A 15,833-nucleotide genomic window follows, 5' to 3' on the forward strand; every position below is an offset into this window, starting at 1 on the left:
ACACCACACCAGGGCCTTAGTTGCTATTGAGGCCACTTACACCACACCAGGGCCTGTGGCTGCTGGCTGAGGCCACCTACACCACACCAGGGCCTGTGGCTGCTGGCTGAGGCCACTTACACCACACCAGGGCCTGTGGCTGCTGGCTGAGGCCAATTATACCACACCAGGGTCTGTGGCTCTTGCTCAGGCCACTTACACCACACCAGGGCCTGTGGCACTGGCTGAGGCCACTTACACCACACCAGGGCCTGTGGCTGCTGGCTGAGGCCACTTACACCACAACAGGGCCTGTGGCTGCTGGCTGAGGCCACTTACACCACACCAGGGCCTGTGGCTGCTGGCTGAAGCCACTTACACCACACCAGGGCCTGTGGCTGCTGGCTGAGGCCACCTACACCACACCAGGGCCTGTGGCTGCTGGCTGAGGCCACTTACACCACACCAGGGCCTGTGGCTGCTGGCTGAGGCGACTTATACCACACCAGGGCCTGTGGCTGCTGGCTGAGGCGACTTATACCACACCAGGGCCCTTTTGCTGCTGGCTGAGGCCACTTACACCACACCAGTGCCTGTGGCTTCTGTCTGAGGCGACTTACACCACACCAGGGCCTGTGGCTGCTGGCTGAGGCCAATTATACCACACCAGGGTCTGTGGCTCTTGCTCAGGCCACTTACACCACACCAGGGCCTGTGGCACTGGCTGAGGCCACTTACACCACACCAGGGCCTGTGGCTGCTGGCTGAGGCCACTTACACCACAACAGGGCCTGTGGCTGCTGGCTGAGGCCACTTACACCACACCAGGGCCTGTGGCTGCTGGCTGAGGCCACCTACACCACACCAGGGCCTGTGGCTGCTGGCTGAGGCGACTTACACCACACCAGGGCCCTTTTGCTGCTGGCTGAGGCCACTTACACCACACCAGTGCCTGTGGCTTCTGGCTGAGGCGACTTACACCACACCAGGGCCTGTGGCTGCTGGCTGATGCCACCTACACCACACCAGGGCCTGAGTGACCGGCTGGGGCCACTTACACCACATCAGGGCCTGTGGCTGCTGGCTGAGGCCAGTTACACCACACCAGAGCCTGTGGCTGCTGGCTGAAGCCACTTACACCACACCAGGGCCTTAGTTGCTATTGAGGCCACTTACACCACACCAGGGCCTGTGGCTGCTGGCTGAGGCCACCTACACCACACCAGGGCCTGTGGCTGCTGGCTGAGGCCACTTACACCACACCAGGGCCTGTGGCTGCTGGCTGAAGCCACTTACACCATACCAGGGCCTTAGTTGCTATTGAGGCCACTTACACCACACCAGGGCCTGTGGCTGCTGGCTGAGGCCACCTACACCACACCAGGGCCCTTTTGCTGCTGGCTGAGGCCACTTACACCACACCAGTGCCTGTGGCTTCTGGCTGAGGCCACTTACACCACACCAGGGCCTGTGGCTGCTGGCTGAGGCCACTTACACCACACCAAGGCCTGTGGCTCTTGCTCAGGCCACTCACATCACACCAGGCCCTGCGCTTCTGGCCGAGGCCATCTTCACCAAACCAGGCCCTGTGCTCCTTGCTGTGGCCATGTACAACACACCAGGCCCTGTGCTGGTTCCTGAGGCCATCTTCAACAATCCAGGGCCTGTGCTGTTGGATAAATGCCAAACTGAGCCTTTGGGTTAGGGTATTATGCAAACATGCAGGTATGGTTATAGCATTGTCTTCGTAACTTCAGGTACTTGCCACCTAATCACTTGAATCCATAAATTGAGACATTGTGCTGGAACCAGCAGCTTACGGCCATACCACCCTGAGCACGCCCGACCTCGTCTGATCTCGGAAGCTAAGCAGGGCTGGGCTTGGTTAGTACTTGGATGGGAGACTGCCTGGGAATACCTGGTGCTGTAAGCCTTTCATTTTCATGTCATTGAACCGCTTTTGATCCAGAGAAGGGGTGTATTAAAAGACCAAAAGCAGCTGCCCATTAATGAGGGCACATTAACGACACTGCTTTTGGCTGTTTTCCAATGTCTTGTGCTGCTAGCTGATGCCACCTACACCACACCAGGGCCTGAGTGACCGGCTGGGGCCACTTACACCACATCAGGGCCTGTGGCTCTTGCTCAGGCCACTCACATCACACCAGGCCCTGCGCTTCTGGCCGAGGCCATCTTCACCAAACCAGGCCCTGTGGTTCTTGCTCAGGCCACTTACACCACACCAGGGCCTTATTTGCTATTGAGGCCACTTACACCACACCAGGGCCTGTGGCACTTGCTCAGGCCACTTACACCACACCAGGGCCTGTGGCACTTGCTCAGGCCACTTACACCACACCAGGGCCTGTGGCTGCTGGCTGAGGCCACTTACACCACACCAGGGCCTGTGGCTCTTGCTCAGGCCACTTACACCACACCAGGGCCTGTGGCTGCTGGCTGAGGCCACTTACACCACACCAGGGCCTGTGGCTGCTGGCTGAGGCCACCTACACCACACCAGGGCCTGTGGCTGCTGGCTGAGGCCACCTACACCACACCAGGGCCTGTGGCTGCTGGCTGAGGCCACTTACACCACACCAGTGCCTGTGGCTTCTGGCTGAGGCGACTTACACCACACCAGGGCCTGTGGCTGCTGGCTGAGGCCACTTACACCACACCAAGGCCTGTGGCTCTTGCTCAGGCCACTCACATCACACCAGGCCCTGCGCTTCTGGCCGAGGCCATCTTCACCAAACCAGGCCCTGTGCTCCTTGCTGTGGCCATGTACAACACACCAGGCCCTGTGCTGGTTCCTGAGGCCATCTTCAACAATCCAGGGCCTGTGCTGTTGGATAAATGCCAAACTGAGCCTTTGGGTTAGGGTATTATGCAAACATGCAGGTATGGTTATAGCATTGTCTTCGTAACTTCAGGTACTTGCCACCTAATCACTTGAATCCATAAATTGAGACATTGTGCTGGAGCCAGCAGCTTACGGCCATACCACCGTGAGCACGCCCGACCTCGTCTGATCTCGGAAGCTAAGCAGGGCTGGGCTTGGTTAGTACTTGGATGGGAGACTGCCTGGGAATACCTGGTGCTGTAAGCCTTTCATTTTCATGTCATTGAACCGCTTTTGATCCAGAGAAGGGGTGTATTAAAAGACCAAAAGCAGCTGCCCATTAATGAGGGCACATTAACGACACTGCTTTTGGCTGTTTTCCAATGTCTTGTGCTGCTAGCTGATGCCACCTACACCACACCACGGCCTTATTTGCTGGCTGAGGCCACATACACCAAACCAGGGCCTTAGTTGCTATTGAGGCCAATTACACCACACCAGGGCCTGTGGCTCTTGCTCAGGCCACTTACACCACACCAGGGCCTGTGGCTCTTGCTCAGGCCACTTACACCACACCAGGGCCTGTGGCTCTTGCTCAGGCCACTTACACCACACCAGGGCCTGTGGCTCTTTCTCAGGCCACTCATATCACACCAGGCCCTGTGCTTCTGGCTGAGGCAACTTAGACCACACCAGGGCCTGTGGCTGCTGGCTGAGGCCACTTACACCACACCAGGGCCCTTTTGCTGCTGGCTGAGGCCACTTACACCACACCAGTGCCTGTGGCTTCTGGCTGAGGCGACTTACACCACACCAGGGCCTGTGGCTGCTGGCTGAGGCCACTTACACCACACCAGGGCCTGTGGCTGCTGGCTTAGGCCACCTACACCACACCAGGGCCTTAGTTGCTATTGAGGCCAATTACACCACACCATGGTCTGTGGCTCTTGCTCAGGCCACTTACACCACACCAGGGCCTGTGGCACTGGCTGAGGCCACTTACACCACACCAGGGCCTGTGGCTGCTGGCTGAGGCCACTTACACCACACAAGGGCTTGTGGCTGCTGGCTGAGGCCACCTACACCACACCAGGGCCTGTGGCTCTTGCTCAGGCCACTTACACCACACCAGGGCCTGTGGCTCTTGCTCAGGCCACTTACACCACACCAGGGCCTGTGGCTCTTGCTCAGGCCACTCATATCACACCAGGCCCTGTGCTTCTGGCTGAGGCCATCTTCACCAAACCAGGCCCTGTGCTGCTTGCTGTGGCCATGTACAACACACCAGGCCCTGTGCTGTTTCCTGAGGCCATCTTCAACAATCCAGGGCCTGTGCTGTTGGATAAATGCCAAACTGAGCCTTTGGGTTAGGGTATTATGCAAACATGCAGGTATGGTTATAGGATTGTCTTCGTAACTTCAGGTACTTGCCACCTAATCACTTGAATCCATAAATTGAGACATTGTGCTGGGGCCAGCAGCTTACGGCCATACCACCCTGAGCACGCCCGACCTCGTCTGATCTCGGAAGCTAAGCAGGGCTGGGCTTGGTTAGTACTTGGATGGGAGACTGCCTGGGAATACCTGGTGCTGTAAGCCTTTCATTTTCATGTCATTGAACCGCTTTTGATCCAGAGAAGGGGTGTATTAAAAGACCAAAAGCAGCTGCCCATTAATGAGGGCACATTAACGACACTGCTTTTGGCTGTTTTCCAATGTCTTGTGCTGCTAGCTGATGCCACCTACACCACACCAGGGCCTGAGTGACCGGCTGGGGCCACTTACACCACATCAGGGCCTGTGGCTCTGGCTGAGGCCAGTTACACCACACCAGAGCCTGTGGCTCTGGCTGAGGCCACTTACACCACACCAGGGCCTTAGTTGCTATTGAGGCCAATTACACCACACCATGGTCTGTGGCTCTTGCTCAGGCCACTTACACCACACCAGGGCCTGTGGCACTGGCCGAGGCCACTTACACCACACCAGGGCCTGTGGCTGCTGGCTGAGGCCACTTACACCACACAAGGGCTTGTGGCTGCTGGCTGAGGCCACCTACACCACACCAGGGCCTGTGGCTGCTGGCTGAGGCCACCTACACCACACCAGGGCCTGTGGCTCTTGCTCAGGCCACTTACACCACACCAGGGCCTGTGGCTCTTGCTCAGGCCACTTACACCACACCAGGGCCTGTGGCTCTTGCTGAGGCCACTCATATCACACCAGGCCCTGTGCTTCTGGCTGAGGCCACTTAGACCACACCAGGGCCTGTGGCTGCTGGCTGAGGCCACTTACACCACACCAGGGCCTGTGGCTGCTGGCTGAGGCCATCTACACCACACCAGGGCCTGTGGCTGCTGGCTGAGGCGACTTACACCACACCAGGGCCCTTTTGCTGCTGGCTGAGGCCACTTACACCACACCAGTGCCTGTGGCTTCTGGCTGAGGCGACTTACACCACACCAGGGCCTGTGGCTGCTGGCTGAGGCCACTTACACCACACCAGGGCCTGTGGCTCTTGCTCAGGCCACTCACATCACACCAGGCCCTGCGCTTCTGGCCGAGGCCATCTTCACCAAACCAGGCCCTGTGGCTCTTGCTCAGGCCACTTACACCACACCAGGGCCTGTGGCTCTGGCTTAGGCCACTTACACCACACCAGGGCCTGTGGCACTTGCTCAGGCCACTTACATCACACCAGGGCCTGTGGCTGCTGGCTGAGGCCACTTACACCACACCAGGGCCTGTGGCTCTTACTCAGGCCACTTACACCACACCAGGGCCTGTGGCACTGGCTGAGGCCACTTAGACCACACCAGGGCCTGTGGCTGCTGGCTGAGGCCACTTACACCACACCAGGGCCTGTGGCTGCTGGCTGAGGCCACTTACACCAAACCAGGGCCTGTGGCTGCTTGCTGAGGCCATCTTCACCAAACCAGGCCCTGTGCTGGTTCCTGAGGCCATCTTCAACAATCCAGGGCCTGTGCTGTTGGATAAATGCCAAACTGAGCCTTTGGGTTAGGGTATTATGCAAACATGCAGGTATGGTTATAGGATTGTCTTCGTAACTTCAGGTACTTGCCACCTAATCACTTGAATCCATAAATTGAGACATTGTGCTGGAGCCAGCAGCTTTCGGCCATACCACCGTGAGCACGCCCGACCTCGTCTGATCTCGGAAGCTAAGCAGGGCTGGGCTTGGTTAGTACTTGGATGGGAGACTGCCTGGGAATACCTGGTGCTGTAAGCCTTTCATTTTCATGTCATTGAACCGCTTTTGATCCAGAGAAGGGGTGTATTAAAAGACCAAAAGCAGCTCCCCATTAATGAGGGCACATTAACGACATTGCTTTTGGCTGTTTTCCAATGTCTTGTGCTGCTAGCTGATGCCACCTACACCACACCAGGGCCTGAGTGACCGGCTGGGGCCACTTACACCACATCAGGGCCTGTTGCTCTGGCTGAGGCCACTTACACCACACCAGGGCCTGTGGCTGCTGGCTGAGGCCACCTACACCACACCAGGGCCTTAGTTGCTATTGAGGCCAATTACACCACACCAGGGTATGTGGCTCTTGCTCAGGCCACTTACACCACACCAGGGCCTTAGTTGCTATTGAGGCCAATTACACCACACCAGGGCCTGTGGCTCTTGCTCAGGCCACTCACATCACACCAGGCCCTGCGCTTCTGGCCGAGGCAATCTTCACCAAACCAGGCCCTGTGCTGCTAGCTGTGGCCATGTACAACACACCAGGCCCTGTGCTGGTTCCTGAGGCCATCTTCAACAATCCAGGGCCTGTGCTGTTGGATAAATGCTAAACTGAGCCTTTGGGTTAGGGTATTATGCAAACATGAAGGTAGGGTTATAGGATTGTCTTCGTAACTTCAGGTACTTGCCACCTAATCACCTGAATCCATAAATTGAGACATTGTGCTGGGCCCAGCAGCTTACGGCCATACCACCCTGAGCACGCCCGACCTCGTCTGATCTCGGAAGCTGAGCAGGGCTGGGCTTGGTTAGTACTTGGATGGGAGACTGCCTGGGAATACCTGGTGCTGTAAGCCTTTCATTTTAATGTCATTGAACCGCTTTTGATCCAGAGAAGGGGTGTATTAAAAGACCAAAAGCAGCTGCCCATTAATGAGGGCACATTAACGACATTGCTTTTGGCTGTTTTCCAATGTCTTGTGCTGCTAGCTGATGCCACCTACACCACACCAGGGCCTGAGTGACCGGCTGGGGCCACTTACACCACATCAGGGCCTGTGGCTCTGGCTGAGGCCACTTACACCACACCAGGGCCTGTGGCTGCTGGCTGAGGCCACTTACACCACACCAGGGCATTAGTTGCTATTGAGGCCAATTACACCACACCAGGGTATGTGGCTCTTGCTCAGGCCACTTACACCACACCAGGGCCTGTGGCTGCTGGCTGAGGCCACCTACACCACACCAGGGCCTGTGGCTGCTGGCTGAGGCGACTTATACCACACCAGGGCCCTTTTGCTGCTGGCTGAGGCCACTTACACCACACCAGTGCCTGTGGCTTCTGTCTGAGGCGACTTACACCACACCAGGGCCTGTGGCTGCTGGCTGAGGCCAATTATACCACACCAGGGTCTGTGGCTCTTGCTCAGGCCACTTACACCACACCAGGGCCTGTGGCACTGGCTGAGGCCACTTACACCACACCAGGGCCTGTGGCTGCTGGCTGAGGCCACTTACACCACAACAGGGCCTGTGGCTGCTGGCTGAGGCCACTTACACCACACCAGGGCCTGTGGCTGCTGGCTGAAGCCACTTACACCACACCAGGGCCTGTGGCTGCTGGCTGAGGCCACCTACACCACACCAGGGCCTGTGGCTGCTGGCTGAGGCCACTTACACCACACCAGGGCCTGTGGCTGCTGGCTGAGGCGACTTATACCACACCAGGGCCTGTGGCTGCTGGCTGAGGCGACTTATACCACACCAGGGCCCTTTTGCTGCTGGCTGAGGCCACTTACACCACACCAGTGCCTGTGGCTTCTGTCTGAGGCGACTTACACCACACCAGGGCCTGTGGCTGCTGGCTGAGGCCAATTATACCACACCAGGGTCTGTGGCTCTTGCTCAGGCCACTTACACCACACCAGGGCCTGTGGCACTGGCTGAGGCCACTTACACCACACCAGGGCCTGTGGCTGCTGGCTGAGGCCACTTACACCACAACAGGGCCTGTGGCTGCTGGCTGAGGCCACTTACACCACACCAGGGCCTGTGGCTGCTGGCTGAGGCCACCTACACCACACCAGGGCCTGTGGCTGCTGGCTGAGGCGACTTACACCACACCAGGGCCCTTTTGCTGCTGGCTGAGGCCACTTACACCACACCAGTGCCTGTGGCTTCTGGCTGAGGCGACTTACACCACACCAGGGCCTGTGGCTGCTGGCTGATGCCACCTACACCACACCAGGGCCTGAGTGACCGGCTGGGGCCACTTACACCACATCAGGGCCTGTGGCTGCTGGCTGAGGCCAGTTACACCACACCAGAGCCTGTGGCTGCTGGCTGAAGCCACTTACACCACACCAGGGCCTTAGTTGCTATTGAGGCCACTTACACCACACCAGGGCCTGTGGCTGCTGGCTGAGGCCACCTACACCACACCAGGGCCTGTGGCTGCTGGCTGAGGCCACTTACACCACACCAGGGCCTGTGGCTGCTGGCTGAAGCCACTTACACCATACCAGGGCCTTAGTTGCTATTGAGGCCACTTACACCACACCAGGGCCTGTGGCTGCTGGCTGAGGCCACCTACACCACACCAGGGCCCTTTTGCTGCTGGCTGAGGCCACTTACACCACACCAGTGCCTGTGGCTTCTGGCTGAGGCCACTTACACCACACCAGGGCCTGTGGCTGCTGGCTGAGGCCACTTACACCACACCAGGGCCTGTGGCTCTTGCTCAGGCCACTCACATCACACCAGGCCCTGCGCTTCTGGCCGAGGCCATCTTCACCAAACCAGGCCCTGTGGTTCTTGCTCAGGCCACTTACACCACACCAGGGCCTTATTTGCTATTGAGGCCACTTACACCACACCAGGGCCTGTGGCACTTGCTCAGGCCACTTACACCACACCAGGGCCTGTGGCACTTGCTCAGGCCACTTACACCACACCAGGGCCTGTGGCTGCTGGCTGAGGCCACTTACACCACACCAGGGCCTGTGGCTCTTGCTCAGGCCACTTACACCACACCAGGGCCTGTGGCTGCTGGCTGAGGCCACTTACACCACACCAGGGCCTGTGGCTGCTGGCTGAGGCCACCTACACCACACCAGGGCCTGTGGCTGCTGGGTGAGGCCACCTACACCACACCAGGGCCTGTGGCTGCTGGCTGAGGCCACTTACACCACACCAGTGCCTGTGGCTTCTGGCTGAGGCGACTTACACCACACCAGGGCCTGTGGCTGCTGGCTGAGGCCACTTACACCACACCAAGGCCTGTGGCTCTTGCTCAGGCCACTCACATCACACCAGGCCCTGCGCTTCTGGCCGAGGCCATCTTCACCAAACCAGGCCCTGTGCTCCTTGCTGTGGCCATGTACAACACACCAGGCCCTGTGCTGGTTCCTGAGGCCATCTTCAACAATCCAGGGCCTGTGCTGTTGGATAAATGCCAAACTGAGCCTTTGGGTTAGGGTATTATGCAAACATGCAGGTATGGTTATAGCATTGTCTTCGTAACTTCAGGTACTTGCCACCTAATCACTTGAATCCATAAATTGAGACATTGTGCTGGAGCCAGCAGCTTACGGCCATACCACCGTGAGCACGCCCGACCTCGTCTGATCTCGGAAGCTAAGCAGGGCTGGGCTTGGTTAGTACTTGGATGGGAGACTGCCTGGGAATACCTGGTGCTGTAAGCCTTTCATTTTCATGTCATTGAACCGCTTTTGATCCAGAGAAGGGGTGTATTAAAAGACCAAAAGCAGCTGCCCATTAATGAGGGCACATTAACGACACTGCTTTTGGCTGTTTTCCAATGTCTTGTGCTGCTAGCTGATGCCACCTACACCACACCAGGGCCTGAGTGACCGGCTGGGGCCACTTACACCACATCAGGGCCTGTGGCTCTGGCTGAGGCCACTTACACCACACCAGGGCCTGTGGCTCTGGCTGAGGCCACTTACACCACACCAGGGCCTGTGGCTGCTGGCTGAGGCCAGTTACACCACACCAGAGCCTGTGGCTGCTGGCTGAAGCCACTTACACCACACCAGGGCCTTAGTTGCTATTGAGGCCACTTACACCACACCAGGGCCTGTGGCTGCTGGCTGAGGCCACCTACACCACACCAGGGCCTGTGGCTGCTGGCTGAGGCCACTTACACCACACCAGGGCCTGTGGCTGCTGGCTGAGGCCAATTATACCACACCAGGGTCTGTGGCTCTTGCTCAGGCCACTTACACCACACCAGGGCCTGTGGCACTGGCTGAGGCCACTTACACCACACCAGGGCCTGTGGCTGCTGGCTGAGGCCACTTACACCACAACAGGGCCTGTGGCTGCTGGCTGAGGCCACTTACACCACACCAGGGCCTGTGGCTGCTGGCTGAAGCCACTTACACCACACCAGGGCCTGTGGCTGCTGGCTGAGGCCACCTACACCACACCAGGGCCTGTGGCTGCTGGCTGAGGCCACTTACACCACACCAGGGCCTGTGGCTGCTGGCTGAGGCGACTTATACCACACCAGGGCCTGTGGCTGCTGGCTGAGGCGACTTATACCACACCAGGGCCCTTTTGCTGCTGGCTGAGGCCACTTACACCACACCAGTGCCTGTGGCTTCTGTCTGAGGCGACTTACACCACACCAGGGCCTGTGGCTGCTGGCTGAGGCCAATTATACCACACCAGGGTCTGTGGCTCTTGCTCAGGCCACTTACACCACACCAGGGCCTGTGGCACTGGCTGAGGCCACTTACACCACACCAGGGCCTGTGGCTGCTGGCTGAGGCCACTTACACCACAACAGGGCCTGTGGCTGCTGGCTGAGGCCACTTACACCACACCAGGGCCTGTGGCTGCTGGCTGAGGCCACCTACACCACACCAGGGCCTGTGGCTGCTGGCTGAGGCGACTTACACCACACCAGGGCCCTTTTGCTGCTGGCTGAGGCCACTTACACCACACCAGTGCCTGTGGCTTCTGGCTGAGGCGACTTACACCACACCAGGGCCTGTGGCTGCTGGCTGATGCCACCTACACCACACCAGGGCCTGAGTGACCGGCTGGGGCCACTTACACCACATCAGGGCCTGTGGCTGCTGGCTGAGGCCAGTTACACCACACCAGAGCCTGTGGCTGCTGGCTGAAGCCACTTACACCACACCAGGGCCTTAGTTGCTATTGAGGCCACTTACACCACACCAGGGCCTGTGGCTGCTGGCTGAGGCCACCTACACCACACCAGGGCCTGTGGCTGCTGGCTGAGGCCACTTACACCACACCAGGGCCTGTGGCTGCTGGCTGAAGCCACTTACACCATACCAGGGCCTTAGTTGCTATTGAGGCCACTTACACCACACCAGGGCCTGTGGCTGCTGGCTGAAGCCACTTACACCATACCAGGGCCTTAGTTGCTATTGAGGCCACTTACACCACACCAGGGCCTGTGGCTGCTGGCTGAGGCCACCTACACCACACCAGGGCCCTTTTGCTGCTGGCTGAGGCCACTTACACCACACCAGTGCCTGTGGCTTCTGGCTGAGGCCACTTACACCACACCAGGGCCTGTGGCTGCTGGCTGAGGCCACTTACACCACACCAGGGCCTGTGGCTCTTGCTCAGGCCACTCACATCACACCAGGCCCTGCGCTTCTGGCCGAGGCCATCTTCACCAAACCAGGCCCTGTGGTTCTTGCTCAGGCCACTTACACCACACCAGGGCCTTATTTGCTATTGAGGCCACTTACACCACACCAGGGCCTGTGGCACTTGCTCAGGCCACTTACACCACACCAGGGCCTGTGGCACTTGCTCAGGCCACTTACACCACACCAGGGCCTGTGGCTGCTGGCTGAGGCCACTTACACCACACCAGGGCCTGTGGCTCTTGCTCAGGCCACTTACACCACACCAGGGCCTGTGGCTGCTGGCTGAGGCCACTTACACCACACCAGGGCCTGTGGCTGCTGGCTGAGGCCACCTACACCACACCAGGGCCTGTGGCTGCTGGGTGAGGCCACCTACACCACACCAGGGCCTGTGGCTGCTGGCTGAGGCCACTTACACCACACCAGTGCCTGTGGCTTCTGGCTGAGGCGACTTACACCACACCAGGGCCTGTGGCTGCTGGCTGAGGCCACTTACACCACACCAAGGCCTGTGGCTCTTGCTCAGGCCACTCACATCACACCAGGCCCTGCGCTTCTGGCCGAGGCCATCTTCACCAAACCAGGCCCTGTGCTCCTTGCTGTGGCCATGTACAACACACCAGGCCCTGTGCTGGTTCCTGAGGCCATCTTCAACAATCCAGGGCCTGTGCTGTTGGATAAATGCCAAACTGAGCCTTTGGGTTAGGGTATTATGCAAACATGCAGGTATGGTTATAGCATTGTCTTCGTAACTTCAGGTACTTGCCACCTAATCACTTGAATCCATAAATTGAGACATTGTGCTGGAACCAGCAGCTTACGGCCATACCACCCTGAGCACGCCCGACCTCGTCTGATCTCGGAAGCTAAGCAGGGCTGGGCTTGGTTAGTACTTGGATGGGAGACTGCCTGGGAATACCTGGTGCTGTAAGCCTTTCATTTTCATGTCATTGAACCGCTTTTGATCCAGAGAAGGGGTGTATTAAAAGACCAAAAGCAGCTGCCCATTAATGAGGGCACATTAACGACACTGCTTTTGGCTGTTTTCCAATGTCTTGTGCTGCTAGCTGATGCCACCTACACCACACCAGGGCCTGAGTGACCGGCTGGGGCCACTTACACCACATCAGGGCCTGTGGCTCTGGCTGAGGCCACTTACACCACACCAGGGCCTGTGGCTCTGGCTGAGGCCACTTACACCACACCAGGGCCTGTGGCTGCTGGCTGAGGCCAGTTACACCACACCAGAGCCTGTGGCTGCTGGCTGAAGCCACTTACACCACACCAGGGCCTTAGTTGCTATTGAGGCCACTTACACCACACCAGGGCCTGTGGCTGCTGGCTGAGGCCACCTACACCACACCAGGGCCTGTGGCTGCTGGCTGAGGCCACTTACACCACACCAGGGCCTGTGGCTGCTGGCTGAGGCCAATTATACCACACCAGGGTCTGTGGCTCTTGCTCAGGCCACTTACACCACACCAGGGCCTGTGGCACTGGCTGAGGCCACTTACACCACACCAGGGCCTGTGGCTGCTGGCTGAGGCCACTTACACCACAACAGGGCCTGTGGCTGCTGGCTGAGGCCACTTACACCACACCAGGGCCTGTGGCTGCTGGCTGAAGCCACTTACACCACACCAGGGCCTGTGGCTGCTGGCTGAGGCCACCTACACCACACCAGGGCCTGTGGCTGCTGGCTGAGGCCACTTACACCACACCAGGGCCTGTGGCTGCTGGCTGAGGCGACTTATACCACACCAGGGCCTGTGGCTGCTGGCTGAGGCGACTTATACCACACCAGGGCCCTTTTGCTGCTGGCTGAGGCCACTTACACCACACCAGTGCCTGTGGCTTCTGTCTGAGGCGACTTACACCACACCAGGGCCTGTGGCTGCTGGCTGAGGCCAATTATACCACACCAGGGTCTGTGGCTCTTGCTCAGGCCACTTACACCACACCAGGGCCTGTGGCACTGGCTGAGGCCACTTACACCACACCAGGGCCTGTGGCTGCTGGCTGAGGCCACTTACACCACAACAGGGCCTGTGGCTGCTGGCTGAGGCCACTTACACCACACCAGGGCCTGTGGCTGCTGGCTGAGGCCACCTACACCACACCAGGGCCTGTGGCTGCTGGCTGAGGCGACTTACACCACACCAGGGCCCTTTTGCTGCTGGCTGAGGCCACTTACACCACACCAGTGCCTGTGGCTTCTGGCTGAGGCGACTTACACCACACCAGGGCCTGTGGCTGCTGGCTGATGCCACCTACACCACACCAGGGCCTGAGTGACCGGCTGGGGCCACTTACACCACATCAGGGCCTGTGGCTGCTGGCTGAGGCCAGTTACACCACACCAGAGCCTGTGGCTGCTGGCTGAAGCCACTTACACCACACCAGGGCCTTAGTTGCTATTGAGGCCACTTACACCACACCAGGGCCTGTGGCTGCTGGCTGAGGCCACCTACACCACACCAGGGCCTGTGGCTGCTGGCTGAGGCCACTTACACCACACCAGGGCCTGTGGCTGCTGGCTGAAGCCACTTACACCATACCAGGGCCTTAGTTGCTATTGAGGCCACTTACACCACACCAGGGCCTGTGGCTGCTGGCTGAAGCCACTTACACCATACCAGGGCCTTAGTTGCTATTGAGGCCACTTACACCACACCAGGGCCTGTGGCTGCTGGCTGAGGCCACCTACACCACACCAGGGCCCTTTTGCTGCTGGCTGAGGCCACTTACACCACACCAGTGCCTGTGGCTTCTGGCTGAGGCCACTTACACCACACCAGGGCCTGTGGCTGCTGGCTGAGGCCACTTACACCACACCAGGGCCTGTGGCTCTTGCTCAGGCCACTCACATCACACCAGGCCCTGCGCTTCTGGCCGAGGCCATCTTCACCAAACCAGGCCCTGTGGTTCTTGCTCAGGCCACTTACACCACACCAGGGCCTTATTTGCTATTGAGGCCACTTACACCACACCAGGGCCTGTGGCACTTGCTCAGGCCACTTACACCACACCAGGGCCTGTGGCACTTGCTCAGGCCACTTACACCACACCAGGGCCTGTGGCTGCTGGCTGAGGCCACTTACACCACACCAGGGCCTGTGGCTCTTGCTCAGGCCACTTACACCACACCAGGGCCTGTGGCTGCTGGCTGAGGCCACTTACACCACACCAGGGCCTGTGGCTCTTGCTCAGGCCACTTACACCACACCAGGGCCTGTGGCTGCTGGCTGAGGCCACTTACACCACACCAGGGCCTGTGGCTGCTGGCTGAGGCCACCTACACCACACCAGGGCCTGTGGCTGCTGGGTGAGGCCACCTACACCACACCAGGGCCTGTGGCTGCTGGCTGAGGCCACTTACACCACACCAGTGCCTGTGGCTTCTGGCTGAGGCGACTTACACCACACCAGGGCCTGTGGCTGCTGGCTGAGGCCACTTACACCACACCAAGGCCTGTGGCTCTTGCTCAGGCCACTCACATCACACCAGGCCCTGCGCTTCTGGCCGAGGCCATCTTCACCAAACCAGGCCCTGTGCTCCTTGCTGTGGCCATGTACAACACACCAGGCCCTGTGCTGGTTCCTGAGGCCATCTTCAACAATCCAGGGCCTGTGCTGTTGGATAAATGCCAAACTGAGCCTTTGGGTTAGGGTATTATGCAAACATGCAGGTATGGTTATAGCATTGTCTTCGTAACTTCAGGTACTTGCCACCTAATCACTTGAATCCATAAATTGAGACATTGTGCTGGAACCAGCAGCTTACGGCCATACCACCCTGAGCACGCCCGACCTCGTCTGATCTCGGAAGCTAAGCAGGGCTGGGCTTGGTTAGTACTTGGATGGGAGACTGCCTGGGAATACCTGGTGCTGTAAGCCTTTCATTTTCATGTCATTGAACCGCTTTTGATCCAGAGAAGGGGTGTATTAAAAGACCAAAAGCAGCTGCCCATTAATGAGGGCACATTAACGACACTGCTTTTGGCTGTTTTCCAATGTCTTGTGCTGCTAGCTGATGCCACCTACACCACACCAGGGCCTGAGTGACCGGCTGGGGCCACTTACACCACATCAGGGCCTGTGGCTCTGGCTGAGGCCACTTACACCACACCAGGGCCTGTGGCTCTGG

General features: G+C 58.8%; 4 non-coding genes and 4 pseudogenes across 4 annotated transcripts; all 8 read left to right on the forward strand.

Moving 5' to 3' along the window:
- Positions 1-1,793: 1,793 nt before the first annotated feature.
- Positions 1,794-1,912, forward strand: LOC146716310 (5S ribosomal RNA). Its single transcript, XR_014919769.1, has one exon. It is a non-coding gene; the product is annotated as a 5S ribosomal RNA (ribosomal RNA).
- A 1,057-nt stretch (positions 1,913-2,969) lies between these two features.
- LOC146716311 (5S ribosomal RNA) lies at positions 2,970-3,088 on the forward strand (annotated as a pseudogene).
- A 1,213-nt stretch (positions 3,089-4,301) lies between these two features.
- On the forward strand, positions 4,302-4,420 carry LOC146716312 (5S ribosomal RNA). The gene has a single exon (XR_014919770.1). It is a non-coding gene; the product is annotated as a 5S ribosomal RNA (ribosomal RNA).
- A 1,532-nt stretch (positions 4,421-5,952) lies between these two features.
- Positions 5,953-6,071, forward strand: LOC146716313 (5S ribosomal RNA; annotated as a pseudogene).
- Positions 6,072-6,770: 699 nt separating this feature from the next.
- LOC146716314 (5S ribosomal RNA) lies at positions 6,771-6,889 on the forward strand (annotated as a pseudogene).
- A 2,728-nt stretch (positions 6,890-9,617) lies between these two features.
- LOC146716315 (5S ribosomal RNA) lies at positions 9,618-9,736 on the forward strand (annotated as a pseudogene).
- A 2,765-nt stretch (positions 9,737-12,501) lies between these two features.
- Positions 12,502-12,620, forward strand: LOC146716316 (5S ribosomal RNA). Its single transcript, XR_014919771.1, has one exon. It is a non-coding gene; the product is annotated as a 5S ribosomal RNA (ribosomal RNA).
- A 2,844-nt stretch (positions 12,621-15,464) lies between these two features.
- LOC146716317 (5S ribosomal RNA) lies at positions 15,465-15,583 on the forward strand. The gene has a single exon (XR_014919772.1). It is a non-coding gene; the product is annotated as a 5S ribosomal RNA (ribosomal RNA).
- Positions 15,584-15,833: the final 250 nt, after the last annotated feature.

This window comes from Copadichromis virginalis, linkage group LG3 (assembly GCF_057382275.1).
Source record: "Copadichromis virginalis isolate Kocher_CV1m ecotype Utaka linkage group LG3, C_Virginalis_male_GT1.1, whole genome shotgun sequence".
NCBI classification, from domain to species: domain Eukaryota; kingdom Metazoa; phylum Chordata; class Actinopteri; order Cichliformes; family Cichlidae; genus Copadichromis; species Copadichromis virginalis.